Genomic DNA, 9,493 nt, shown 5'->3' with positions numbered 1-9,493 from the left:
TTTGTATGTTTCAGACTGCTGCTACTGAGGATTCGGGGAGACAGCATTGCCATTTCCGCTGGGTAGAGGTAAGAGCTACTGGCTTGGCTGCTTTGCTTCTTTGATCTTGAGCTTGACCATCAATTTATCTGTGTTTGGGTCTTCTTTCATTTTTCATGTTACACCTCCTATCTGTCTCAACTTAAGTGTCTCTGCCCCTTTTGTCAATTAACCAGAAATGAATGAGAGAGCTAAGTGCGCTTAAAATAAAGTGTTTAAAACCATTTAACATTTTATTAGTAAATTTGTTCTTTGACAATTTCAGACATGTATGTAAAGGGTTCTGATTACAACAACCCACATCCTCTCTCACCCCCTCCTCCTCGAACATCTTCCTCTTTCCCTACAGATCCCTTTCCTATGCTTACCTCTTTTGGTTTGGTTTTGTGACCAAGTTTAACCCACAGGCTGACCTCAAACTTGCAATCCTCATGCTTCAGCCACTCAAGTGCTAGACTTAAATGCATGTGGGGCCACCGTAAATATCTTAAAATATTTTTAACTCTTATTGTGACTTCATGTCATTCAAAGACGTTATAAATCACAGTGCCACATTCTCTACCAACTTCATTTTTCCTATCTGCTGAGTGCAATTTATTGTAGCATCTGATTTTCTTGATGGGAAGCAAATTAAGCGAAACGTGTATTACCCTGTACATGTTCTCCCCAGGAAGCACTGAAACATACAGTATACAGCATGACACAATGTTGTTTCCAGACATCTCCTATCCACTCAGTACTACTTCTGTATTATTGCTTAACATATGCCGAATGTATTAACAATTGCTAACTTCTCGTCGTATTTCTAAGTATTTGAGGGTGGGCTATGAGTGGGGGAGAGATGAGTATAAGGAATGAGGTGGGAACGGGAGGGGAGATGAGATTGAGGTGGGGAACGAGGAGAGACAACTAGGCTTGAAAGGCATTTGAAGACAGAATGGAAAGCTAATGTCGTGGAAACTTACTATATGAAGGCAATACTAATGAAGTCTCCAGTTAACGGGGAGAAGAAACTCCAACTGGCCATCTGTTGTCACCAAAGTTTGCAGTACCAGGACTGGGTTTTATCCAGTTGAACTGCTGGTGGAAAGGGTCTCCATGGAAATCCCGAAACAACCCATGCTAGTACCAACACAACAGGTTGTTCTCCACAAACTGACAGCTAGACACCATAGCTAACACAACATCCACATAACTCACTGAACATGGAGAGGTTGAGCTGGTGCTTACAAAGAACCTTCACTGCTATGTTTTAGTACCCTGGACATGGAAAATTACTCTGCAGGCTACCACAAGAGAAATGTGAACACCAACCCAACCGTAAAACCTTTGATCTACAATCTGTCCTGCCTGCAAAAGAAGCTAGGGCAATGGTGGCACAAATTTTGTGGGAGTAACCAACAAATGTCTGATTTGGTTTAAGGTTCACTCCACAAGATGGAACCCATACCCAATACTGCTTGGGTAACCAAAAACCAGAGACTGGATACTAGATAGACCAGGGCCCAGTGACCTAGAATAAAACCAAATACAACTGGTCTTTTAAAAAAAAATAACAAAAAGGGGGTCAGAGAGATGACTCAGAGGTTAAGAGCACTGGCTGCTCTTCCAGAGGTCCTGAGTTCAATTCCCAGCCACCACATGGTGGCTCACAACCTCGGGTGCCCTCTCCTGGCCTGCAGGTATACATGGAGACAGGACACTGTATACATAATAAATAATTAAACAAACAAACAAATGAATCTTGTTTAAAAATAACAAGAAAATGACTCCTAATAGTTTTCTTCTATACTCTATAATATACTTCTATACTATAGATAAGTCCCTTATTCATCCGTATCAGAGCGGCTTTCTCCTGCGACAGAGAGGGAGAGAGAGAGAGAGAGAGAGAGAGAGAGAGAGAGAGAGAGAGAGAGAGAGAGAGAGAGAGAGAGAGAGAGATTGAGAGAGAGAGAGATTGAGAGAGAGAGAGAGAGAGAGAGAGAGAGAGAGAGAGAGAGAGAGAGAGAGAGAGAGAGAGAGTCGGGAAATGCTGACAGAAGCAGGGGAGACAGAGGAGACAGAATACACCACTGAGCAAAGCAATCAGTGCATCTGTCGACGTGTCTGCAATGGGTCCTCCGCATACATACTTTAGCTTTTGGTTTAGACTTTTGTGGGACTCCTGAATGTCCAGATGAGTAGATCATTGGTTCTTGTGACTTCTCTTGGGCTTCTTTTATTTTTGTCTTCACTTCCCTTGTCCAACTTGGCTTTTGTTTTATTTTATTTTGTTGTTAAGTCTTAGAAGACTGTTCTAATATAAAAGGAGACAGAATAGGAGGGGATCTGAATGGGAAGGGAGGTTAGGAGGAACTGGAAGTAGTAGAGGGAGGAGAAACTATTCAGATTATATTGTATGAGAAAAGAATCTTAGGTTTAATTAAAGGTGTAGGGGGCAGGGGGACCATTAGGAGAGGGCGTCTTTTGCACAAGGCACCTTGTCATTAGTATCATTTCTGGAAAAAAAATGTGTTTAGCAACCCAAAATACTTATAGTTTAATTTACTAATACCCTAGTGAGAACAGAGAAGTTATAACATATAGTTTAAAGAATAATGAGTTGTCATCAGGGATACTCTATCCAGTAACTGATGGAAGCAGATGCAGAGATCCACAGACAAGCACTGGGCTGAGCTTTGGGAGTCTTGGTAAAGGGAGGAGGGTTTGTATGAGCCACGGGGGTCATAACGGGGGGAACCCACAGAGGCAGCTGAGCTTGTGTGAGCTCATGAACTCTGGACTGAAAGTTCGGGAGCCTGCATGGGACTGAGCTAGGCCCTTTGCACGTGTGTGACAGTTGTGCGGCTTGGTCTCTTTGTAAGGCTCCTAGTAGTGAAATCAGGACCTGGAGCTTAGCTGACTTTTGGGAACCTGTTCCCCATACTGGATTACCTCGTCCAACCTTGACACAAGGAGAGAAGCTTGGTCCTGCCTCAACTTGATGTGTCACGCTTCCCTCAAGCCCATGGGAGGCCTGCCCCTCTCTGAATGGAGATGGAGGAGTGAAAGGGATAGGGGACAGAGTGGAAGGGGGGAAACGGGACACAGTATGGGGCACAGGAGGTGGGGGGGTAGGGGAAGCTATGGTTTCTATGTAAAATAAAAGAAAAAATGTTATTTAAATAAAAACAAATATTGAAGTAGGATAATAGTAGAATTTGGGGGTATTTGGAGTAATTCTTTATCTGTGCCAGAAAAAGATAAAAGAACAATTTAAGTATATGAAAAATACACAAAATACAAAAAGGACCTAACTAACATAAATGCTAGATTTTTAAAATGTTTAAAGTGAAATCTTTTCATTTTTAGATGTCATGTAAGACAATCATCTCCTTGAGTTCTCAACTCCTCCATCTCCCAAACGCTGCTGGTAGGCAGCAGATGGTTAGTTAACCAATGCAGGGAACACAGCTGGTAAGATCTGTTCTGCCCCCATCCTTAGCATTGTCCAACCTACAGATTTGGAAATTTTACTGAAAGACAAATAGAAAAAAATGCTAAAGCTGAATTATATCTACTTTTTAATGATGGTTGTAGTAGCTTTAAATGAATTTGATACTATAAATTATATTCTATTATACTAAAAGAACTTAGTGAATTTATTAACATAAACCTTTGGATCAAGATAATTTGGTTGAGTTACCACATGGAAGAACATGTTTATTTTGTTCCCTGCTTAGCGGTGGTTATCAGTATTTATTAGAAGTTTGACAGTGTCCCTGAGAACACTCTCAATTCTATTTACATAGACTGACACCCTACTAAGCTTAGGTCACAGGGATCTCACTACAGGGCAGAATGGCAATCACACCACTTAACAAGTTAAGAACAGCTCTGTGGAGCAGAACCTAACATTTCACAACTAAATGACTGCTCAGGGGGCCAGAACAGAACACTACTACTCATACATCTGTGTACAACTGGATGGAGCTAGTTTCTAGTCAACTTCCTTCTAGTATCCCATGGAAACACAATGTAATTTTATCTCATTTGCCCAAGACTTAATTAAGACAGAGTAGAATGTGTTCTAAAGAAAAAAAAGTCTCAAATTAATAAAGTGGAATCTTAAAGACTCGATGGGGTAGCGAAGTGCCTGGCTCATTTTAACAATTATTGCCATTTTTTCCATTATGGATGAAGTAAACCAGTATTAATGAGTAGAGCTAAAAAAATTTTTAGTGCCTCAGGAGCTTTAATGAGCCCAGTTTAGAGAACTGTCTTTGTCAATTCAAGTAATGATATTCATTTGGAGATTGTATTTTCAGGTCATGGGAATAACTACAAAACCCTGAGTGAATTAAAGGCTTCAGTGTCCCCATATATAAAAGGATCACTATAGGAAGCACCCAGCATTAAACCTGGAAAATGATGTGCACTCAAATGTTACTAAATCCCAAAGGCAAAGGCCCAGAATACACCATATTGCAGGTGAAAGGCTGCTTTGAGACTGATTACTAGCAAGGGGTTCACCTAGCATTATGAAGGAGCTGTATTCCTTATCCACTTAGTCAATTCATTCAGAGTAAGGAGGAGTGTTGACACGGTTACCCTATATTGAAATCATGTTTTCATTCCTATGTATTCTCACATTATCCACTTTGAATTTTGACAATGATCTTCTAAGGTGCTTTCAAAGAGTAAGAATTAATAAAAATGTATCTTAAGTGTTTATGGCTTTGTAAATACAATTGTGGTATTTTTAAACCCAAACTGCCAGCATGAAACTATTTAACAAAGTCATTTAATCTACAAGTAAAGCTATGTTGAACTACTTTTTAAAGTAGCACCTGGTCAACTACAAAGAAATGAAGTCTTTCCCCTCAATGTATGAAGTCCTATGTTGCCCCACTCAAGCACTTTTAATGAAAATAGCTTGCCAAGAAACATTTCAGCTCATTATCAGAACGCTATTTTCAGTTTTGCCTTGTGTCTAAATCTCAAAGCAGGAATGCAATTAAAGGTTAAAAGTGACATGAAGCTCTTTATAGTGACTCCACAATAAGTCTCATTAAGGAACATAAAAACCCTGACATCGCATAGAAACTAGAGGTTTCATATAGTTCTCATGCAGAGCAAACCCAACTTGAAGTGGGTGTGAATGTACAAAGAGCTGTGTACATCCAGGCATAATAAAAAGCAGTCATTTTGTCCTTAATCATTCACTTCTATGAAATAAAGCATTCCAGATGTTTTCACCAGTCTCAGTCACGAAAACACATTATAACAATAGCTTGGTGAAAAGATGTGTGGGTTTCATTTATAGTGTAAATATCTGGCTTAATTTTGGAGGACTAGTTTCAAGATTTACAGTACTGTGTATTTAAACAGTGTAAGGGGCTCATAGTCCCTACACTCACTTGTTACCCATCCTGCGTTACATTTATTTTATTAATAATTATAAAAGTTTACTATGCAGGCTAGGCATGATAGGACTTTCCAACCTCTCCTCACAAAGCTTTTGTTCCAGTTAACCAAAACGATTACATCGATTCTGAATGTTAAAGTGTTAACTCATGTCTGAACCCTGAAAGGGGCCCATTCCAGAACTTAGACGAACCATCCATTATCCTTTCCTTCTAAACATATCTTAATCCAAGTCATAAAATTATGTCACTCAGGCAAATACAGCCTGCCTGAAATGAAAATGGGGTTCTATTGGAAAGACAACCAAGAGTGCACTTACAAATTACCTACCCTGCTTATGCTATAACCAGAGAGAAGAGAACTGTTAAAGAACCATGGCCTTTGAAGCCTAAGTTTTACTATTTGAACCTTTACAGAAATGTTCACATTTTTACTTAAAAAAGCAAAACACTAAAAAGATGGATTTTATTTGAATTACAAGAATGTACACATTTTTCTATTCTATCCAAAGATACTATTTTGGCCCACACACGAAACTGATAGGTTTTGTGAAAGCTTAATGATTGTAACCACAGCCTCCATCACTGCTTCCGTGGAACACGTGAATAGAGTGAGACAGCAAAGCACTGCTCTGCATTTAAGTAAATCCCCACACTTAACAAAAGCTCCTTTAATGGCATATACTCCCCATTATTTTTCTAAGAATCATAAGTCCAACGGTATTTAAGATACACAGAATCTGCTTTCAGATACCGATTTCTGTGACTTTTCTGAGCATCTAAAGATTTATCCACATCATCATTCTTACTTTCCTATTAATTTTTGTTGCAATTTTAGTTTGCAAGTTTTTCACTACTCAACCAATTTATTCATCTCTCCTAGACATAAAGAGCAGTTTTTCAAACACTGTAAACTAAAGGGCAGTGTGATAACCATCTACAGATCAGGTACCCATAGAAGACAATTTACTGTCTGGTGATGTTCTAAAAAAACATGGAAAGAAATGTGTCTCTTTTATTACTATTACATGCATGTATAAGTTACAATACTACCCTAAGTTTTCTTTACAGCCCATTTTCCAAAAATATTAAACTACTAAATATAATGGTATTTTCTAAGTTTTCAAAATGATCTATCATTTAGTAGAAAAATAAATCAGGCAACTGCATTTATTAATTTAGGCAATGTTTCCCAATAAAAATGTAGAAATATTTCACTTTACGTATTACAATGTACCAACACAAAGTCAAAATCCACAATTATACACTCAAAAAATCTAAACATCATCTTCACAAGAAGCAGTTTCTGTACAGGATTTACAGACATCTAAGCACACACTGTGTCTTCAGTGTGCTACAGAGTTCAGAGGTTCTGCTCGGATGTTCCCCAAGTCCAGTGCAGAGTCTGTCTCTTCATCAATTTCTCCAATGACCGCTCTATTATCAGTGCGGGGGAAAGACAAGAGTTAAAAACATGCTGAAGTGAACCTCCATACATTTCTAAAACCCCATTAACTATAGCATTGCTTCATTCTTCCAAATGTGTGGAACTGAGAAGGCGCAGTGAGAAAATGCGGTGGGAAGCAAAAGTCATTTCAGGACTCACTGAATTAGGTCCTAACACTCAAGAAACAACGTGAAGGTGGGGCTACAAGAAGAAATATTAAAGAGATACCGCAACTGTCTGAACATCAGATCTTTGGAAAACTAGTGGCTGATCTGCTGCATTTACTTAAAGTCAAACAAAAAAGGCTGTTTCAGGAGCTCTTAGAAGGAGGCTCCAGCCACAGTAGGTTCAGTAAATGTTCAGTTGGTTTCTTGGTAACACGGGTGTGGGAAGCACCATCCAAATCAGCGAGTCCACACACTGTCACCGCAGTGTTCCATCAGTATGCTGTGCTCAGGGGACAAGGGCCCCTCTGCTCGACTCACCCTTTACAAGACACATCATAATTTCACCCAAGTCATCTCCAGAGAGCATTTTATAAATCATAAACCCAAATTTTGATTAAGGATCAATCAACCTACTTACCAAATGTAAATTTCAGATAAAGTTAAGTGAATAAAGCATATATTCATTTTAAGATAAACTTACAGGATTCACTAATGAACTAAGCTTACAGTTCACTACATTAAGCAAGTATCCCTTCAAACCACCTAAACTTGCTAGAAACTTTTGCTGTCCTGTAGTCATATTTTGACTCTTCTTAGTGTTGTAGAAACATTTAAATTTAAGTTTTAGCCACATAAGGCGATTAAGCCTATAATCCCAATACTTGGAAAGCTGAAGGAAAATGAAAGAAGTCTAGGCCATATAGCAAGTCCCAGGTCAGCCTGGGTTACACGAAGAGACTCAATTTCAAAAAAAACTCCAAATTTAAAATTTAGTTCCTTGGTCACCAACCACTTTTCAAATAGGACAGCTACAAAAGCAAGTAGATATAATACTGGAAATGTTGATACTCAAGACTTCCAACACCAGAAAAAATAGTTTGAATAGCACTGTTCAAAATGGTTGCAGCTTTTCTCAAACTGCCATGTCTAAGATTTCTCAAACTAGATCATGAATGTTCTGAATTCGATAAGACTATGGGTTTTTCATGGGACATGTTAAGTATTTAAGTTCACTAAAACAAGACAGCTAAATGAGCTTGAATTAATAGCTCAAACAAGAGATTTTCCCCTCCATATATGGTTTTATTTAAATTAGAAACATGAATGTTTCACATGTCAATCCCAGCTCCCTCTAACACCCTTCCTCCCTCATCCCTCCACCAGATCCCACAGCCCCCAACCCATCCCCACATGATTACAAATGGAGGGTGAGGCCCTCCTGGGGGGGGAATCTCCAGAGCATGGCATTTCATCTAGGGTAGGACTGAGACTCTTCCCCATGTGTCCAGGGTGAGAGAGCATCTCTATTTGGAATTGGCTCCCAAACATCATTCATACACCATAGTAAACACTGATCTACTACCCAAGGCCCCAGTGATTTCTGTGGCCTCCTCCCTGACACTACATTCACAGAGTCTGGATCAGTCCCCTGTTGGCCTCTCAGCCATCAGTTGGGATTCAAGAGCTCCTCCTTATCCGGTCAGCTGTCTTTGTGGGTTTCACCATCATGGTCTTGACCCCTTTGCTCATCACTCCTCCATCTTTGTCACTGGGCTCCAGGATTTCAGTTCAGTCAAACAAGAGATTTTTAAAGAGATTTTCCAAAATGTTAAGAAGCCTCTTAAGGAAGAATTTGGTGCAAAGCAGGGCCCTTTGCGGGCCTATCCAGGCCACTGTCCTAGTAGAAACATACCACACACACACACACACACACACACACACACACACACACACACACCAGTGGTTTAGGCTACTCAGAGGCTGCAGTAACAGGTGATGTACAGCTCAAGGTCAGTTTTAAGCAACTTTAGGAAAGCCTGGTTAGGATGTAAACAGTAAAGAGAGCTGGAGAGCACAGATCAATAGTAGACTGTTCTGTATGTGCAAGACTCTACTTTCAAAGGCCAAGTCTCAAATCTCAGTAGGCCGATGTTTGCTTTGTGGAGAGACAATTTTACCTGGTTCCTGAGGAATCTCAGCCTAAAAAGCATAAATTAACTATAAGATAAGCTATAGCTGCAAAGCAGATGAATGCACAATTCTATTATGTATAGATGACATATTAAGTTGGGAAAAATCTCTCTTCCATAATGCAAGCACACCAGTAATGAAAAAGTAACTTTACTCAAAATGACTTATTTTACTTACACCTTGTCACCTCTCACGATGTATAATCCTAACACGACTTGTTCTACTCCTTGTGAAGAGCTGAATACCCTCTGGTGGATTTCATCCAAAATCAAATTAATGGTCTGGTCAGAACCTTTTAGTGTTCCCTGAAAAACTTGCAAGAAAAAACAAACTATATTCTGGTTCTGAATATGCAAATCAAGCTTACAGCCATTTCAGCTGTACTTATGTCTTAGTGTCAGTCCACTAGCAGCACAATGTCTTCTGTGGTCCCAAAGTAGCCACAACACAGCTTACCCTTCACT

General features: G+C 39.5%; 1 long non-coding RNA gene across 1 annotated transcript; it reads right to left on the bottom strand.

Annotated features, from left to right (window-relative positions):
- Positions 1-6,596: 6,596 nt before the first annotated feature.
- On the bottom strand, positions 6,597-9,271 carry LOC121138076. Its single transcript, XR_005875280.1, has 2 exons — positions 9,207-9,271; positions 6,597-6,881 (listed from the first exon to the last, which is right to left on the bottom strand). It is a non-coding gene; the product is annotated as an uncharacterized LOC121138076 (long non-coding RNA).
- Between the last annotated feature and the right edge of the window lie 222 nt (positions 9,272-9,493).

Source organism: Mesocricetus auratus, unplaced genomic scaffold, assembly GCF_017639785.1.
Source record: "Mesocricetus auratus isolate SY011 unplaced genomic scaffold, BCM_Maur_2.0 contig_6628_pilon_obj, whole genome shotgun sequence".
NCBI lineage: Eukaryota > Metazoa > Chordata > Mammalia > Rodentia > Cricetidae > Mesocricetus > Mesocricetus auratus.
This window is presented reverse-complemented; position numbering and strand designations above follow the sequence as displayed.